Source organism: Eptatretus burgeri, chromosome 2, assembly GCF_056783735.1.
Source record: "Eptatretus burgeri isolate ZD-2024b chromosome 2, Ebu_testis_v1, whole genome shotgun sequence".
NCBI lineage: Eukaryota > Metazoa > Chordata > Myxini > Myxiniformes > Myxinidae > Eptatretus > Eptatretus burgeri.
This window is the reverse complement of record NC_140962.1, coordinates 40731974-40751973: the sequence shown is the minus strand read 5'-3', so window position 1 is coordinate 40751973 and position 20000 is coordinate 40731974. Positions and strand designations below refer to the sequence as shown.

The 20000-nt window shown below is 45.2% G+C and overlaps 1 protein-coding gene across 5 annotated transcripts in view; it reads left to right on the top strand.

The window, feature by feature from the left end:
* LOC147031879 (uncharacterized) overlaps positions 1 to 20000 on the top strand; it is a 163393-nt gene that overhangs the window by 131635 nt on the left and 11758 nt on the right. For 4 of the 5 annotated variants that reach the window (XM_085868525.1, XM_085868531.1, XM_085868559.1 and 1 more), the window contains one exon: positions 13487 to 13632. The gene's annotated coding sequence lies outside the window, so the exon portion shown is untranslated. Of the gene's footprint in view, positions 1 to 5678; positions 5860 to 13486; positions 13633 to 20000 lie in introns of those variants that run through there. The other variant, XM_085868550.1, reaches the window with a different exon arrangement.

Sequence of the window (20000 nt, the reverse complement as noted above, 5' to 3'; positions counted from 1 at the left end):
TGAGCAGGCCCTAAGGACGACTGACCTTCAGCTGCTGTGTACTCACCCACACAAACTGTTAACTTTATTTAACTGTGAACACAAACTGTTAAATTTATTTAAGTTCTCCGAGTGAGTCTGATAGTATTACGCAGCGCACTAGGTTATTTATTTTTGGGACATGTATGAAAAAATATCATACTCAAGGATCTGTAGGTATATCGTACTAGGGGAGAACTTACAGCTTGCTGGTCACACGAAAATTCAACGACTCGGGACGAGTCTGTAAAAAGGGGAGGGGGTAGTGTTACGAATCTGGCAGCCATGAGCACACAACATTCAGGTCCTTGGAGAACAGTTACATCGGTAAGTGTGTGTTTATAGTTATGGCCCCCTACCTGTGTCTAACGGGAATTACATGTGTGCCCTGCGGAGTTTCGGTTACAATAAATCTTCACTCCACTTCACACACCGACGCCATTGCTCATGTGCGTTCGGCCACGTACATGGGCAGAGATTTCCATCGCATCAGACTGGGACTCTGCCCAGGAAGGCAGGGGCGTGCCCCTTGTCCAATCAGGCCACAGAAGGCAACTCTCCCACGACACGCCGGCCAATGAGGGTTGAGATTGCCATGGAGGATGACCTTCTCACGACACGCTGGCCAATGAGGGTTGAGATGACCACAGAGAGCGACTTTCCCACGGCGCCCCGTCCAATGAGGGTGGAGATCGCCTCAGACGGCAATTTTCTCACCCCAGAGGAAAAAGGAATATAAAGGAACGCCAGGCTGGGTTCGTCTGGGTGGAGGTCATCGTCGTCTTGGGGGTCGTGGGTCTTGGTGCTGGCTGGTTCGTCTGGTCCTGGGTCATCGTCATCTCTGATCTTCTCCTTGGTCTTGGTCGATTGGTGCGTGGCCGGTTGGAGAGTGCAGTACCTGGTGCTTGGAGTGGCATCATGTTGCGGGTTCGAGTCCCGCTGAGCCGGATCGTCGAAGACCACACGAGGTGGACAGGTCCAAGCACAGGCTCTGGTCTCCAGCTCACCTTTCCTCAAGCTGGAAGCCTTCAAGAAAGACCTGACGGGGTCCATTTCTGTGTGTGTGTGTCTGTGTGTGGGCCCATCTTCAAGTAGAATTGTGTAAGTGCTTTCTTTTGCTCATTGTACATTGCATTTCTTATAGTCATGATAGCTCTGCTCTTTGTGTGTTCACTTCCCCTTTTTGTAAATAAATACCCCTATTGTTGAAAGTACCAGCTCGTTTCTGTGCTTCTTCCATTGGTTTGTCATGCTGTGAACGGGAATTAGGAGGCTTCATTGCTGCCGTAATCCTTTAATCGGCCTGGCAGGCATCTGGTACTCTCCGCTCGGGGTACGACTCGAATCCAGCTTGGTAATGGCCCATATTGCGCAGATCCTGCCGAGGGTGAATTTGCCGAGGGATGGGGTGGTCCATGTATGTGGGGATTTCAACAGTCATAACATTATTTGGGGGCTCTAAAATCACGGATAGAAATGGGGAGTGTATCGAGGGTTTGATTGATGAAATTGATGTGGTGGTATTCAATGATGGAACGGGAACATGTATTAATCTGTCCACATGGAAGATGTCCCCTCTGGATCTTACTCTCATTTCAACAAGTGGAGCAGCGAGATGTGATTGGAAGGTCCATGACGACAACGAAGGAAGTGATCACTTTCCAGTGATCACAAGTTTTAAACAACAAAGAGATCCTGAGGACCCTCAGGGACTGGCTTCTTGGAACTTTTCCAAGGCGGAATGGGGTCTTTTCTCATGTCGATGTTCCAATGAATTGAAGGAAGGGTTTGTCGATAGCGATATTGACAGCCTCAACAGGAATATTGTCCTAACCATGAATCGCATAGCTGGTGAGACAATCCCAACTTACAGAAGCCCAGTGGGTAAGAAAATCGAAGTCCCTTGGTGGGATGAGGGTTGCAAACAAGCGATCCAGGAAAGGACAGCTCTTAAAAAATGAAGGAAACCTCTTAGGTTGGAGGATGCCATGGAATACAAAAGGAAAAGGGCGTATGCTCAAAGGACTATTAAACAAACAAAGACTGCATCTTGGAAATTATTATGTTCTTCGATGAATCTGGACCCCCCCACTTAAAACCATATGGAAAAGAGTTAAGAGTATGCAGGGTGTTAAATGTGGATGGAAGTCTATTCCAGCGATTATCTTACAGAACAAAACCTTTTGTTCAAATATAGACAAGGCAGAGGCCCTGGGCCAATTCTTTTCCGGAAGTGGGTATGACCTCATAAAGTGTGATGAGTTGGAAGCTCGTACTCCCCAATTAGCAAATCAATTTCTGGTGACCACCATCGCAGTTCAGCCTCTAAATTCTTCACTTAATCTTGACGTCACTCTTCAGGAGCTTAAACAGGCAATCCAGAAGGCTGGGAATAGTGCCCCGGGCCCAGATCGGTTATCATTTCTCATGTTCAAGCACTTGGATGATAGGGTGTTGGATGTGATCCTGAGATTCTTCAATGAGGTTTGGGCTTGAGGGAAACTTCCCTGTGATTGGAAACACTCAATTGTAATCCCTACCTTTAAAGATGGGAAAGATAGTGCAGCCCCATCTTCATATCGTCCGATTTCTTTCGTTTCAGTTATCTGCAAATTAATGGAGAAGATGATGAACAATCGCTTGGTTTTATTCATGGAAAAGAACAACCTCCCGTATAAATTCCAGAGCGGGTTCAAAAAGGGACGGTCTGTTATGGACCACATTACAGCACTGCCAAATTCCCTAAATAATTAGGAGTGTCTCCTGGGAGTGTTCCTTGATATCCATAAAGCATATGATTCAGTTTGGAAAGATGGCCTCCTTAATAAGACACCAACCTCGGGATCAATGGAAGAATGTTTGAGTGGATTCGGGACTTTTTATCGAATAGATCCTTTCGGGGAGGGTCGGTCAGAATCTCTCCTCCATTTTTCATACAAATAAGGGCATTCCCCAGGGAAGCAGCCAAAGCCCAACTCTGTTTAATGTTATGATTCATGATGTAGCTTCCCATTCCAAGCTCCACAGCAAGATATTTCTGTTCGCTGATGACATTGCCATGTTTATGGTAGTTAATGATACTTCCCTGAACCATCTTCTGAAGTATCATTCTTAGGAGTCATCTTTGATATGGGATTAACTTGGACTTCCCATGTTCAGAAGCTGACTGGTAAATGTGCAAAAGACATCAATCTTTGATGTTGTATTTCTGGTACCGAGTGGGGAGCACATCGTGATCGTCTTCTCCTGTTGTTATATAAAGCTATTATTCGTTCTCATCTGGATCATGGTGGCCTGGTCCTTGGGGATGTCCATGAGCAATCGGAAAAAACTGGAGATTGTCCTGTCGAAAGCCATCCGTATCTGTTTAGGGGCTTTTACCAACACTCCTGTTTCTGCCCTTCTGGTGGAAGCAGGTGAGATGCCCTTGTCTCTCCGCTGGGATTTTTTGAAAATGAAATATTGGGCGAGAACCACCTCATCCGGGGATAACCAGCCTGGCAAAGCCTGATGTAAAAACCGCTGGGAATATCTAAAGCTTGATGAGAACTCCACTTCTCCGCCTTTCAGCCTTTCTTGTAAAATGACTGCTCAGGAAATGGGGTTCGATTCCCTTCTGGTCAACCCCCATCATAAAATTTGTATTTGGGCCCCCTGGACCCTTGAACCCCCTCACCATGTGGATATTCGGGGAAAATCAGACACGGCTAATCCTGCGGTCACATGAATTCAGGCAATTGAGTTTATCAATTCAAATTGGAGTCAATCATTGCATGTAAACACAGATGGCTCCAAAGAACCTTCTCTTGGTAGGACAGCTGCAGCAATATGCCTCCCTGATTTCAGGGTGGTCAGGGCATTTCGGAGAACGAATCATCTCTCGGTTTTCTGGACCAAACTATTTGCCATAGTTCTGGCTCCACAATGGATAATTGAGTTGAATCCCTTCAGTGTGGTTATCCTCTCTGATTCACTTTCTGCGTTAAGTGTTGGAATCCTCACAGGATGGTTGTGGGAATGACTTGGTTCTGGAAGTTTGGCATTTGGTTAATATCCTGAAGTGGAGGGGTCTGGTGGTCGACCTGTGCTGGATCCCTGCTCATGTCGACATTGGTAGAAATTAGGCCTGTGATCTTGTGCATGCCCTGAAACCGGAAAATATCACCCAAATCCCCCTGGGACCATCGGAAATCATTCGTCTGGCCAAGGACCAGATCGAGAAAAAAATGGCAATTTCAGTGGGACTCCAGCACGAAGGGAAGATTCTGTGACACGGTGCATCCGGATGTGGTACCTCCTCCGGATGTGGTACCTCTTACGGATGTGGTACCTCCTCTGGATGTGGTACCTCCTCTGGATGTGGTACCTCCTCTGGATGTGGTACCTCTTACGGATGTGGTACCTCTTACGGATGTGGTACCTCCTCTGGATGTGGTCCCTCCTCCGGATGTGGTACCTCCTCCGGATGTGGTACCTCTTACGGATGTGGTACCTCCTCTGGATGTGGTACCTCCTCCGGATGTGGTACCTCCTCCGGATGTGGTACCTCTTACGGATGTGGTACCTCCTCTGGATGTGGTACCTCCTCTGGATGTGGTACCTCCTCCGGATGTGATACCTCCAGTTAAACTTCCCCTGCTTTCCCAGAGAGACCAGGTGGCTCTTGGAGGGCTAAGACTCGGGCACTGCCACCTGTATTCATACCTGTATAAAATTGGGTGCCACCCTCTGGGGTTTTGTGAGACGTGCAGGAAACCCGAAGATCTAAATCATTTATTCCTAAACTTCCCTCTTTCTGTGGGATCCAGGCGGCATCTTGTGCAGAAAGTAGGAGTAATGGGGATCAAGGTGTTGGATCTCCCGGAAGTGTTGAGGCTGATGAACCAGAAGCACCCTCAACTCTGTCAGCTGGCACTAAAATTCCTGAAGGAGTGTGGGAAATCCATTTAAATTTCCTTACACTTGATAGGATAATAAACAATTTTGATCGCGTTGAGTTGTGTGGCATGTATAGAGCCGACCGGCTCTGGAAGAGAAGAAGAAGAGGAGGAAGAAGAAGAAGAAGAAGCGCTGAAACATTCTCTTCAACAACAAATCTCCATTTCCGTGTTTGTCTTCATCGTCATCTCGTCACTGCTGATCAACACATGTTTCAACTCCTCCTCACAATCCTCTTCTGAGGAGGCTGCAATGGGGTCATTCCCTTCAGACCCTGGTCTTACACCCTCTTGCTCGTGGATTTCTGGTTCTTGGTGAGGTACAGTGAGGAGACCCCTGACTGGGTCATCTTTCGGAGGTCGTCACCACTCACAGCGTGCTCTGTACTATCGACCCCTTTCCCTTACCTCGAGGGTTTCGATATCGTGACATCACTCGCGTGACATCATCAGTACGTCATCACCTGGAGCGGGACTCCTGCCTTGACGGAGGCGGAATTTGGATCGCCATTGGACCTCGTTGTTGGGAAGACGAAGCGCTGTTATTGGCCAGTTGAGCCACGTGGGCGTGTCTCGTCATTGATCGCACGAGACCCGTGTGGGGGAGGGGAGATGAGAGGGGGAGGGGGGGAGATGAGAGGGGAGGGGAGATGAGAGGGGGAGGGGGGGAGATGAGAGGGGGAGGGGGGGAGATGAGAGGGGGGAGGGGAGATGAGAGGGCGAATGAACAACTCACACAAAACTTCCTTTGTGTTGCTCTTTCGTCGCCATTCGATCCTCAGCAACTGTTCTCTCTTTTTTTGCCGGGACCGGCTCTTCTTTGTACCCTGGACCGTGGACCGCACCCACCCTGCACCCTGTGGGTCCAAAGTAAATTGAACCCCCTTGGTTGGTTTCCCCGTTGGTAAGTGTTTAGTGATTATCATCGTCTCTCTTCGTCCCGCCACATCTGTTCCTTCACGTCTCGTGTCCGTGTGATTTTTATTTAATAAATCCATATTTATGGGTCACGTACAGTACAAACATCCCTCGGTGTTCAGGGTCACGTACAGTACAAACATCCCTCGGTGTTCAGGGTCACGTACAGTACAAACATCCCTCGGTGTTCAGGGTCACGTACAGTACAAACATCCCTCGGTATTCAGGGTCACGTACAGTACAAACATCCCTCGGTGTTCAGGGTCACGTACAGTACAAACATCCCTCGGTGTTCAGGGTCACGTACAGTACAAACATCCCTCGGTGTTCAGGGTCACGTACAGTACAAACATCCCTCGGTGTTCAGGAGCCGGATTCGAACCTCACTCGTTAAAGGACAATTAATCATTTGTGTGCACGGCTCGCTTCGGTTGGTTGTTTTATTTAAAAAGGTTTTTGTTAATTTTAATCCTCCGAGGAAATGAACACGATGGCGGATCAACAAAATAAAATGGCGGGTGGGGAACCCAGGGAGGAGCACGAGGTCGCGGTGAGATTACACGGGGAGGAGATGAGTGCGGTATTTCCCTCACCCACGTGGCCCGCAGAGTCGCCCCTCCCCCACTACTTCAGGAAGCATGGAGCAGCCCCTGGGATGCTGGGATACCCGACGTTTCCCAATGTGTATTCAAAAACCCTGTGGGGGGCAAGCCCTGGCCAGCCCAGATGTGGTGATTGGGGAGGGGCGGAGGAGGTCAGGGAGGGATGTTTTTGGGATGTGGAATGAACAGGGGGGGTTGAAGGGGATGATGTGAAGTGGGGGTTGGAAGGTGCAAGGACCAAGAGAGGGGTTTGAGATTTTGGATTGAGATACATTTTGCAGATGAAAGAGGGAGGGACCGGCGATAGATGGGGAGCTGGAGTTAAAGAAGGCCTGAAAGATGGATTGATAGACGAAGGATGGAGGGATTGAAAAATGGATTGATTGACGAAGGATGAAGGGATTAAAAGATGCATTGATAGATGGATTGACTTAGGATGGAGGGATTGAAAGATAGATTGATGACGAATGGAGGGATTGAAAGATGGATTGACGAAGGATGGAGGGATTGAAAGATGGATTGACGAAGGATGGAGGGATTGAAAGATGGATTGACGAAGGAAGGAGGGATTGAAAGATGGATTGACAAAGGATGGAGGGATTGAAAGATGGATTGATAGATGGATGATTTCTCGGCACATGGTTTCGAAAGCACTCCCGAATCATGAACAACCAATTGGCAATTGATTTTAAAACCAGCCATGAGGATAAATAAAAACATGATTGCTTATCCGGAGCTGATGAGCTTGGATACTGAGGTTTAAAAGTTGAAACCTGCTGAACTGACCTCCTCGTAGTCTTCACGTCATATATTCCACTGTTCCTTTCCATGTTTAGCTGAGATGCCGAGTGTATCAAAGATTTTAAAATCACGTACAGTATTTAAACATTGTAAACACATTTCTTCGATTTGTTGGTGATATTGTTGCGAAGTTGGAAGCTCACTGCACACAACAGCCAGGTCCTATAGCTCAGCCATATCAGTAAGTATGTGTTTCTAGTTGGGGTCCCGTCCTATGTTTAATGGGTGATTAATTGTACGTGCGCTGTAAGTTATTTTTTATAGTTCGGATTTAAATTACCAACAACAACAACAACGACACCTGCCCTCGCTTCCTTCCACCATCATCTACCGGCACCATTGCACACGTGCGTGTCAGCACGTACGTGGGCGGAGTCCAGTGTGCTAGGCGGAGTTTCGCTGGACATTGGTGTGCTGGCTTCGCCCCAAATATGGGCACAAGCGTTGCGCTCTGGCTTTGCCCCAAATATATAGATCGTTCCCTCTCTGCCCAATGAGGGAGTGTGAGCGTGGGATAAAAGAAGCACACGTGGGCCGAACGAGAGAGAGAGAGAGAGAGAGAGAGAGAGAGAGAGAGAGAGAGAGAGAGAGAGAGAGAGAGAGAGAGAGAGAGAGAGAGAGAGAGAGAGAGAGAGAGAGAGAGAGAGAGATATATATATATATATATATATATATATATATATATATATATATATATATATATATATATATATATAGATATGAGTGGTTGTCTTATGGTCTTCGATGCCCATGGTTGCTTTTGAGATTGGTCGCTTTCGATTGTTGGCCTTGACGCATAGTGCCAGATGAGTAACACGAACGATTTGACATGTTAATCTGTTGATGGAGGTAATATAGAAACGATGAATAACATGGCAGAATAAAAGTCGTAAATGTTGAGTTAAACAAACGTCCTGAACTCATGGACTTAGTAAAGTAAAGCATGTCATCTGGGATCCGGCCGTCGGTTTGCCGGCGAACGCTGCTGATTGTGACGTCATCGATTCCCTCTGATAATTCTATGTATATTCAATTTTTTTGAATCCGCAATCACCTGCGCAAATACATGGAACACATAATGTGAAGATTTCGGAAGTATGAACAGAATATGTTCGGAGAAAAGTGTGTTGGAAATTCCAGGCTTACGCCCATTATATTATGATTCTGGTGAAGATCAGAATCCTATAATATTTTTCAGTGATTCTTCACCATTTAGTGATGGGACAAAAAAATGATATCAACAAGAAAAAGAGCAATCTGAGATCGCAGACTTTTGCCAGGACTTGTTTTGTGTGGTGTTTGTGTACTGATGTGTTATATAATTAGTGAAACACAACTGGAACTGCCACTTTATAATTATTGGCAGTGATGACCGGGTACAAAGACGTCCCGCTTTGATCGGACACCTGACCCTGACCCAAGAAGTTTTTGTTTTTTATAATTAATCATTATGCACTTGAACTTGGAATGTGATTAAAATAAATTCCATTCAAATGGAAGACCAAATAGGTGCAGTCCTGCATTGGAGTCACCAGAAGGAATCCGAACAAGTAAAAAGTAAAGATGAAGTTATCAGGACGGACCTGGATAGGATTTGGGTTTCAGCTGCTCCTCCTCAAACCACAAACCTATTCAGGTACAGCCAAGTGAGCCTTAAACAAAAAAAAGAAGAAAAAAAAAAACCCAGATCAAAAAATTAAATAATTCCTGGTTGCCAGACCATGTGTCCGGTGAACTTGAAATTTAAAACATGAATTCCCCATCACTATGAGATCATAATTGTGAAGTTTCACTTTAATTGATTAAGTGGTGCCAGAGAAAACATTTATCATTTTCTTCAATCCAATATGGCTGCCAAAACATGAGACCTATCAATTCTTCCTTAAACTTGTATACCCATCTCTTGAGGAGCATTTGTATGAAGTTTCCCTTTGATCTGTCCAGGTATTCTGGAGAAGATTTTTTATTTTTTTTTCGTGGTTTTAGGGTAAATGCAATATGGCTGCCAAATCATGTGACCGATGACGAATGTAGTAACATTTTGTTTCATGGATAGGTGGTCATACGTTTTTAAGTTTTGCCTCTATCTGTTCAGCCATTTGGGAGAAGACTTTTGGGTTTTTTATTTTTATTATTATTTTTTTTTGTGACCTTTGACCTATTTTGGCTGCCAAGTCATGTGACCTATGACATCATCAATTTTTTTTTCTGTGGAGCATTTTATCCTGAGATGACCCTCAAAAATGTTCATATTGATCAGATGTGGCTTTCTACATATGCATTTATGACATCATAACGAAGGCACCTATGACGTAAAAAATTCACTTGGTTTGTCGAGGAGGGTTAACCTACCTGGACGGATAGCCAAATGTTTGGAGGCGAACACGTGATACTTGGAGATTATAGGGCGGCAAGGACGGAGGCACATGGGTTTTACCCTCGAACCCACGACAAATAGACAACACGAGCAACTTAAATAAATATGGGGTTTTAATGAAAATATATCAAGTATTCATAATGGGGATAAATCAAAATGGGATAAATATGAAATGTGAGGTAACCTACATTCCTATTTGAGGTGCCACCACACACAATTTAATACAGACATGGGGACATTAAAAATAAAATAAATTCCTCCCTTTATCCTGGCACTTCGCTGTGTGCCCAGAGATGAGTTTCTGAAACTTGAAGGTCGCCAAACCGTGTTGTCACTGTGCGCGTAAACACGCCCACAATGGCACCCAGCCGCTCTATGGGTGGGAAGCATACAAGAGGCAATTCGGGCGGTGATGCTCAACACCGTGGCTCAGAAACCGCCATGCAGCTTCTTTCGTCAATCGCACTTGCTGACGCCGCTGCTCTCTGAGGAATGGCACCGTCTCCTTCCCCAATGGTACAACACGAGGCTTCGAGGCACGGTCCCACACGACCTCGCCAACAGTCAATGGCAGCATCTTGCTCCATCATGTGAGCCAATTTGCCTCAGCACGAACACAAGAATCATGCAGCCTTCTTCACCGTGTCGAGGAATAGCCTGCCATAATGTCCGTCTTTTCCCACTGCCGATCCTGCCTCACTCCTGCTGTCCCGCACCTTCTCCTGCGTGTCCCCACTACGACCCTCACTCAATCCTCCTCTCTCTCATGTCACGCTCATCAATCATCCACCCCAGCGGCGTGGTCTCTCCAGTTGTCATTTAAAGAGGTGAGGTTTTTGCCTGCCTGAAAATGTTCGGCTCGGTGGTTGTTCTAAGGATGCGATTCCTTTTTATCGCCGATCTTGAAATGCAAAAACATAGGAAAAGGTCATGGGAGCAATCGCATCCTGGGAGAAATTATCCTTGAACCCTACCTAATTAATACAGCATCACCCCTACCATGCGGTGACACGTCATACTTAAACTCACAGTTTTCCGACTGAATTTACATCGAGATGTTTCCTTCATGTCCACGGACAATGCTTCGTTATACAATCCTTTCTTTTCCATGACATTCCTCCACCTACCTCACAAACAAAGCAATATAGTTGGGTCATATCCAGGACTCCCATGACCATGGAGAGCATAAGTTCATTTGAGGATGGATTTGTGTACTTTGGGGTATTTAGAAAAAAATGAGCTCCTTTGCCCCTCCCAAAAGTGAGGGCAAAATCCAAAATGGCTGCTGGCGGCCATTTTGGAAATTACACAATTACATAACTTGAGTAAAATAACTTACAGACATGAAATAAGTCTCGTTTTTTACTAATTTAATGACTTGGGGCCCATTCCAGTGGTTATTCTTTCATTTCGTGGTCATCTTCAATGTGAAATCCAGGATGTCATCCTGGATTTCAATGTGAAATCCAGGATTTCAGGTCATCGTCAGACCTGAAAATATGATCTCGGTTGTTTCTAACTAATTTTTATGGTCTTTTTTGCAGCTCATTCATCATTCAACTCATGCCTTTCATCATTAATGTTATAGTTGGTGATGTACTTGAACCAGCAGCGATGATGGAATCGTATCTTAGCTGCAAATGGCTCAGGTGTAGTGTCAATCAATTTGAGAATGCGATCTCTCATGTCCATGTCGTCAAGTAACACTGTATGCTGTTTAAACATGTTCCAAGCCTTTTCTTGATTTAGAAGATACAAAGTATTCAATTTCCGTCCAGTATGCTTTTTGTCTTCTGGACGCATGCACCAGACACATAAGTTTTTATCATGTAGATGCCCTATACTCGAACGTCAGCGTTTCGGTGAAAGAGCTGGAAGGGGATCGGCAGCAGCAGGTTTTGGGGTCTCGGACGCAGACGTAGATTCACTGCACACACAGGAAAAAAAACAAAACAAGGTATTGAGTTCATGTGTGGTGGTAACAACAAGCAAACACAAGATCAATTGAGGAAATCCAAACCCAATAAAAGAGCAGGGTTGATCAAAGAGGCAAATGCAGACACAAGAAATGAAGTTCAATTGTCAAAAATTTGCACCTCTAATTATGCATTAAATGCGCAAGTGTAAAGAAAACATGAAACCAACAAACTCAACGAAATGAAATAGTGAGCTGGAACGAGTGTGCAGGAACTGTTCTCCAAGCACAAATAGCAGAAAAGGTCAGGGCAAAACAAGGCCAACGCAGTATTTAAAGACTGCCTGTAGAACTGCAACTGTCGGGGTTGCCTGCTTTGTTCACTATCTGCAGATTTTTGCTTTTCAGCTTGCTGGATCTTTCTCTTGCTTGAAATAGACAGGTAACATTCCTTGTGCATGTAAAGACCTTTGTGTCCCTTTTCCCAGTTGACACTCTCGTACACCATGCCAAACCTATCTAGCCCCCTCCAATTAGCTGCTTTTTCACGCAAGCTTTGCCACTTTTCACGAGAAATCCCATCAAGTGAGTCTTCCTGATAAATACGATCACCACATTGCAACACACATTGAGGAGGGGAGTTGCTACTTCTGCTACTGATTGATTCTTCAGCCATGTTTGTCTGAACTCAGTTAATTCTGTTACTCAACAGTTGGGATTTCATGTGATGACTGATCCGTTGTAGTGGCAGTTGGTGGTCTTTTGCTTGCAGAAATACAATGATCCTGTGACAAAATAAACATCATAATTACTATAATAGTAAAAAGCTTCACAATTTCGGAAGGTGGGACATTAAAATATTCAATATGGCCGTTGGCAGCCATCTTGAATTTCATGTTCAAGATTGCTGCAAAATGAGAAAATAACCACTAAAATGGAATCCTAGTCATTAAATTAGTAAAAAAACGACACTTATTTCAGGTCTGAAAGTTATTTTACTCAAGAGTTATGTAATTGTGTCATTTCCAAGATGGCTGACAGTGGCCATTTTGGAGTTTGCCCTCTGGTGGAGTTTGCCCACACTTTTGGGAAGGACATAGGAGCTCCTTTTTTTCTAAATACCCCAAAGTACCAAAATCCATCCTCAAACGAACTTATGCTCTCCATGGTCACGGGAGTCCTGGATATGACCCGACTAATACTGATCACATGTCACATTCCACAAATGCAATTGTGATATAACGAAGGCACCCACGACATCATTAAAAAAAATCACACATTCCCCGTGAGGAGTACTTTTCGTGTGCCAAGTCTCGACAATCAGAAAAACAGACCGTGTAGGCTCTCATATGCAATCAGTGACTTTTTGGAGAAGTTACTCCAACTTTAGTTTTGTATATAGTGGGTGCGACCAAATGTTCTTTTTCTTCCTACGCCATCCCAACAGAGAGTGCTGGCATACTCTCTGATAAACATGACTGAAATTGTTCCCTCATCAAGACATCTCAGTCAAGACTTTCAAACAACCACTTCAGTTTTGAAGTTGCTCATGCTTGCATGCACACAACTTTGTGTATATCCCTCACGTTACGTTGTTTCTTTTGGTAGAATTCATCATGATATTTTGATTTTGACGATCTTTTGGTAATTGGTGTTTTATTAAAAGGTATTTGGATTCTACTCACCATCCGACCATCCTCCCCTTCCCACCTCCCCACCCCCCCAATTGTTTCTACATCTATGTACGCTGAGATGGAAAAAATAATTTTGTGTTGACGTGGTGTTGCAAATCATTTTGTTAATTGTTCCAATGTGTTGACGCACAACTCTGTGTTGACACGAAACAGAGCTTTCCCTGCCCTTTCCCATTTAAAAAAAAATCGACTACTTTATTTTTCTTCATCCATCTTTAATCCAGTTGCAGAAGGACTCAAAAGTGCTGCACAGGTTTGAAGCAGACCACGACCGGCACACCACTTGTGATGATCACTGCAGCTCGAGCAAAGACTTCTTGCTTGCCAGGCAGTTCCAGTGAGGAATGAGGTGATCGTCAGGGTGTTTCCGGTATGTATTTTTAACCATGACGGTTCATTCGGTACATTGCACCGAATATATTTAAAATGAAATAAAATTCAAAATTCTTCCTGTTTATCCAAATATTTGTTAAGGCCTGCAACTTTTTCATTCATTTGTATACTTTTGGTGAACGTTCCCCCATCCTTTTGTGAAGGAGACAGTCTCCTGGTATTGAGGAATTGATATAACATCCCAGTTCACTGCAATCCTCAATCTCTTTTAAACCAGATGATGTGCTGTAAGACAATTGGTTGAAAGCAGTAGTGTACCGAATTTTTGCATTTTAAGCGTTTTTTTTTTAATTGAACTGCTCTTGAAAGTTTCCATACTGTGATTGCTTTGTCAACAGAAACCCAGCTAGCTCATGAATGTCTTTCAGGGTGGGTTGCTCATTTTTGATGGTCTGATATCCAATATCCAATTGACACCTCAAGACAATAGGGAAAGGGCATGATGAAAGGTAACGGTGGGGAGGCATAAGTTGTGGGTGGGGTGAGATAAATTCATTTTATTTTATGAAAAATATCACTCAGTTTTATTCAGAAGCATTTTCTGCACAGGGCTTTCAAGAATAAAGCTAAAAGCTGCATCCATTGGATAAGTTGTAGGCTGGCCATTTGTGAAAATGACCAAACCTGAACATTGTTCTCACCTTGCAAATGAGACTGAACGCCATTCATCAGCCGACTACCATCTGACTCATTGTCAAGAGCCACTCTGTCATTGTCGACACAAAATCGCAGAATGAAGGGTTCTGTGAAACGAATATCTGGTTTATCAGTGCCAGCCTGGATTGAGAGATCTGTCTTGAAATGGAGGAGGAGGAAGAGGGGGGAAGGAGGACCACAAGAAGAATCGTGAAATTTCTCGGTCTTGAGTTTTTGATATCAAGTGACATCAAATTATCGTAAACTTGGAAAAGTACCAGTCTCCAATGACAGGAAAAGTTTAAGTTGATCTCACAATTTAAATTACTAGTACGGGCCCGTAGGTGTGTGCCAGTATGTGCAGCTTCGTTCCTTCGCTCTCATAAATGACGACTGGATTGGGGCATTGTTTCAATTAGATCGGACCAACCGTGTCATAAATGGCCATAACTTGGGAAACACCTGGGAAACATACTCAGTTCCCCAGCGTCAATTGTGACGTCATATCAAACGAAGAAGAAGAAGAATTGTGAAACCCCCTCTCTCTCGCCCCCCCTCTCTCTCGCCCCCCCTCTCTCTCTCGCCCCCCCTCTCTCTCGCCCCCCTCTCTCTCGCCCCCTCTCTCTCGCCCCCTCTCTCTCGCCCCCTCTCTCTCGCCCCCTCTCTCGCCCCCTCTCTCTCCCCCCTCTCTTGCCCCCTTCTACCCCCGATCTCGCCCCTCTCTTCCCCCTCTCTCCCCCCTCTCTCCCCCTCCTCTCTCGCCCCTCTCTCTGTAAATGTATTCACAAATGTCTACCAAGCACAACAATTAATTCAAACCTTGAGAAAGAACAGCTTTCAAACCCTTCGGAAACAGCTCTTTCCCTTGGGAAAATTCAAACCTTGGGATTAATGAATAATTTGAACAATTAATTCTAACCTTGAGAAAAAACAGTTATCAAACCTTGATAAGGCACATACTCAGGTCCCCAGCATCGATTGTGACGTCATACCAAACGAAAAAGAAGAAGAATTGTGACGTCAATCGTGCAAAAAAACAACATAGGTTGTGACGTCATTTGTGATGTCATAGCACCGTGTCTTGTCATTGGTTGACAGATAAATGGCCGTAACTTGGGAACTGCTTGTCCGATTAATATCAAACCTTGAAAAGGCACATACTCAGTTCCCCAGCGTCAATTGTGACGTCATATCAAACGAAGAAGAAGAAGAATTGTGAAACCCCCTCTCTCGCCCCCCCTCTCTCTCGCCCCCCCTCTCTGTCGCCCCCCCTCTCTCGCCCCCTCTCTCTCGCCCCCTCTCTCTCTCGCCCCCCTCTCTCTCGCCCCCTCTCTCTCGCCCCTCTCTCTCGCCCCCTCTCTCTCGCCCCCCTCTCTCTCGCCCCCCTCTCTCTCGCCCCCTCTCTCGCCCCCTCTCTCTCTCCCCCCTCTCTTGCCCCCTTCTACCCCGATCTCGCCCCTCTCTTCCCCCTCTCTCCCCCCTCTCTCCCCCTCCTCTCTCGCCCCTCTCTCTGTAAATGTATTCACAAATGTCTACCAAGCACAACAATTAATTCAAACCTTGAGAAAGAACAGCTTTCAAACCCTTCGGAAACAGCTCTTTCCCTTGGGAAAATTCAAACCTTGGGATTAATGAATAATTTGAACAATTAATTCTTACCTTGAGAAAAAACAGTTATCAAACCTTGAAAAGGCACATACTCAGGTCCCCAGCATCGATTGTGACGTCATACCAAACGAAAAAGAAGAAGAATTGTGACGTCAATCGTGCAAAAAAAAGCCATTAATTGTGACATTCGTGATGTCATGGCACCGTGTCCTGTCATTGGTTGACAGACGTTATTGGTCATTATTGGTTGACAGACAATAGAAAGGTCGTTATTGGTTGACAGACATTGGTCATTGTATCACGTTATTCTTTTTATTACTGCCAATTATTGTGCTATTATTATTATTATTATTAATATGCTGTTATCATTATTCTGAGATATCTTTGGGAAAAAATGGCATGATAAGGTGATAAGGTGGAACGACACTTCAGCTGCTATATATACACCTTTCCAACACTGAAAAAAGCAATAAAATGGCCGTAACTTGGGAACCGCTCATCCGATTAATATCAAACCTTGAAAAGGCACATCCGCGGGTCCCCGGCAATATTCCCAGCAAGTTTCAATCAGATCGGACTGGCGGTTGTCGAGAAACGGCGGTCGCAGACAGACAGACAGAGACGGACAGACAGACACACACAGATTGCTGGAATTCTGGATAGATTCCATGGACTTCAAAAGGTTAATTGTGTTGCACTCTTGGTTGCCCACAGAGCCAAAGGTCTGAGATACTTCCACTACCCACTGCTAAATGGTGGCAGTGTACTGTCATTTCAAAAGTGAATGTTGAGCTTTTCAAACAGAGCATGGGAAACGGCCACCGAAAACAGGATACAGGCAGACAGACAGACAGATGAACACATGAACAGACACCACGGTTCGCAATATAAAATAGACAAGTCTGAAGACGACAATGGTTATTTGACAATGTAGATTGTTTCAGAAGCCGAAAGCAGAATCAGAAGCAGAAGTTTCAGAAGTTTCAGATGGGGCAGTGAGAGCAGTGCAGGGAGAGTGAGGAATAGAGTCTTTGATGAAGAGAGCAACACCTCCACCAGGACGAGGCTCAGGTCTGTCATACCGTAAGAGGGAGTAACCAGGGAGAGATACTTGGGAGTCAGACACGTCTTGGGAGAGGAAAGTTTCTGTTAGGCAGATAATGTCTGGTTTGTCAGTGGCAACCTGCATGGAAAGATCTGAAAGGTTTGAGCGAAGGCCCCGGATATTTGAGGTCCACACTTTTAATGAAGAGGTAGGGGAGGAGGCTTTTGGTGCAGGAGGTGGAGGGGGCGGGGGAGGGTCGGACGAGGGACGAGGGGGGGAGGTAAGGAGGGTTGCTGAAGGAGTGTGGGGTATTGCAGAATAGCGAGGGGAGGGGGCCGAATGAGGAGGAGAAAAGGCTCTGTGGTGCTGTGAGAGAGGGGGACAAGAGACAAGGAAGATGGCAGTTGAGGATTTGAGAAGGTGGAGTGAAGAGATGGAGGTGAGAGGGCAGTGGAGGGAGGCAGGTTGGTGGATGAGAGGGGGGCAACTTAGAGAAGGAAGAGTGAGGGGGATGAAAGGTGGGAGAAAGGTGAGGGGGGAATTTTTGAAAGAGGTGAGAGGGAGGCTTGGAGGGAGAAGAGTGGGATGGTTGCTTTGAGAGTGAGAGTGAGGGGTGAGGGGGTGAGTTGGCACTGAAGTTGGAAAAAGAATGGTTGATGGAAAGCGAGCATCCATGGCAAACTGTGGTTTTTAAAAGTTTTAGGTCAGAGATGCGATTTAACACAATTCTTGATGGATGCAATGAAGGCGAATTCAGAGCATGGAGAGAAGAAGCGCTGTAATAGTTGGATTTTTTAGGCAAGGAATGAAGGAGAGGTCGAAATGAGAGCAGTCTGTTAAAATAGCAGAAGAGTAGTGCATTGTGAAACAGTAAAGAGTACCACATGTGTGAGAGAGGAAGATGAAGCATTATAAGATCGTTTTTGTTGTTAATATTAATGTATGAGAGAGTTCAACAGATTAGGTCATGGAAGTGTAAAAAAAAAAAAAAAAAAAAAAAAAAAAAAAAAAGAAATCGAGGAAGACGAGGAGGAAGTTAAGAGGAAGAAGTAGCAGAATCGGGAGAAGGTTGTTGTTGTTGTTGTTGGGTTTTTTTTTTTTTTTTTTTTTTTTTTTTTTTTTGAGATAAGAAAGAGATTAGTTGGGAGAATGGGGGATGTTTGGAAAGTGGGGAGGATGAAAATTGAAGGTAATGGGGAGGATAGAAATTGAAGGTAATGGGGAGAAAAAACAAACAAACAAAAAAAAAAAACGATCGAACACCAAGTGGAACCGGTAGGCCTCAAGCCTAGGACTAGGCCTCAAACACCAGGTGAGAACGTCGACATAAATACTCACAAAATAGCACGATTTTTGAAACAAAACCGAACTAGGAACACACATTAACATGTAGGTGAGAAAATTAAACAGTTAAAACGGGACAAATAACAACCGGAACTTAACTTTGAGAATGTCAGCAGGGAGCCCCGAAGGAGACCTCTTGCCGCTCAAAACCGGAACCGGAAGTCAACAACGTGTGGTAGTCAACGTGTGGCCCTAAATGGAGTTCTTTCATCCCCTCTTCCTGTGCAGGCTGGAGTTCCTCAAGGTAGCGTTCTGGGCCCTGTTCTTTTTCTGGTTTTCATCAATGATCTCTCGGACTCTCTGGAAAATCCTCTATTTCTCTTTGCCGATGACTCCAGCCTCTGCCGTACCATCTGTCATCCCTCAGACCGGCAAGCAGCAGCTTCTTCGCTCACTGCAGATCTGGATAAAATCACAAACTGGTCCAACACGTGGAACATGTCTTTCAATCCACACAAATCTCACACTCTCACTATGTCTCTTCGAAAGGACCGTTTAGAAAACCCCCCCATCCACTTTCTCAACAATCCTCTGGAAGAAGTCTTTTCTTTCAAGCTTCTGGGTCTCACTATCTGCCATGACCTTTCCTGGGAAAGTCACATTTCCAACCTTGCCTCAAAAGCCAGTCGCCGACTGGGAATCCTCCGTCGTGCAAAGTCCTTCCTCGGCCCTCTTGAGCTCCTGACTACTTACAAAGCTTTTGTCCGTAGCCTGATGGAGTACTGCTCTCCCCTCTGGGCTGGTGCTCCTGCCTCCCACCTTTCTCGGCTTCACGCTGTCGAAACCAGGGCTTTTAAGATCATTGGCATCTCCCGCAATGAAGCTGAGTCTTTGGGCCTCTCACTCAATCACCGCAGGTTGGTCGGTGGTCTTTCTGTCTTCTACCGACTCCTCTCCAGCCTTGCCCCCCCTGCTCTCTCTGCGATTTGTCCCAACCACATTTCCACAGGGCGCTCAAGGTCCGCCAACAACCCCCTTCTGGTAAAACTGACAAAATCACGAATCACTGCTCATCTTCACTCTTTCATTCCTCTTTTTTCCCGCCTTTGGAATAAACTTCCTCACTCTATTCTTTCCCATTCTTCCCTCCAGGCTTTCAAAACAGCTGTTCACCACCACCTCTTATCTTCCCCCATCCAAATCCTCGATCTTTTCTACCCCCGATAATCCACCCAAGCCCACTTCCTTCAATTCTCCTGCTTTCCTTCCTGAAAGTCCCTGTAATGTCCATCTTCTCTTCTCCATGTTCCCCGTCCCATCCCCATCCCTCTCCCTTCCACAGTTCACCTAATGTGTCTGTTCCCCACTGTTTTGTCCCTTCCACTCCCGCCCCTCTTGTCTCATGCCTCCTTGCTGTGAGTTGTGTGTTAGCTCTCATACGAGCCTCGACCAAGGTATACAAAAAAAAAAAAAAAAAAAAGTCAAGGATGAGACAATGTGATGATTTTTGACCAAGTTATAAAAATGATCAATATGATATGGTACGGGTGACAGGTTATTTGCTGCAAAATGTCGAAAACCTGGTTTCGTTCAACAACTTTCAAAATTTGACCTTTGTATAACCTTTAAAGGTCAGAAAACAATGTTGTGGACATTAAAATAAGGAAACAGGATACGTGCTGTCGCTTATTGGAGTTAGTTCTTCGAAGAAGGTCGAAAACCCGGTTCGATTCCCACAAATTTGAGAATTTGACCTTTATGGCCTTTAAAAG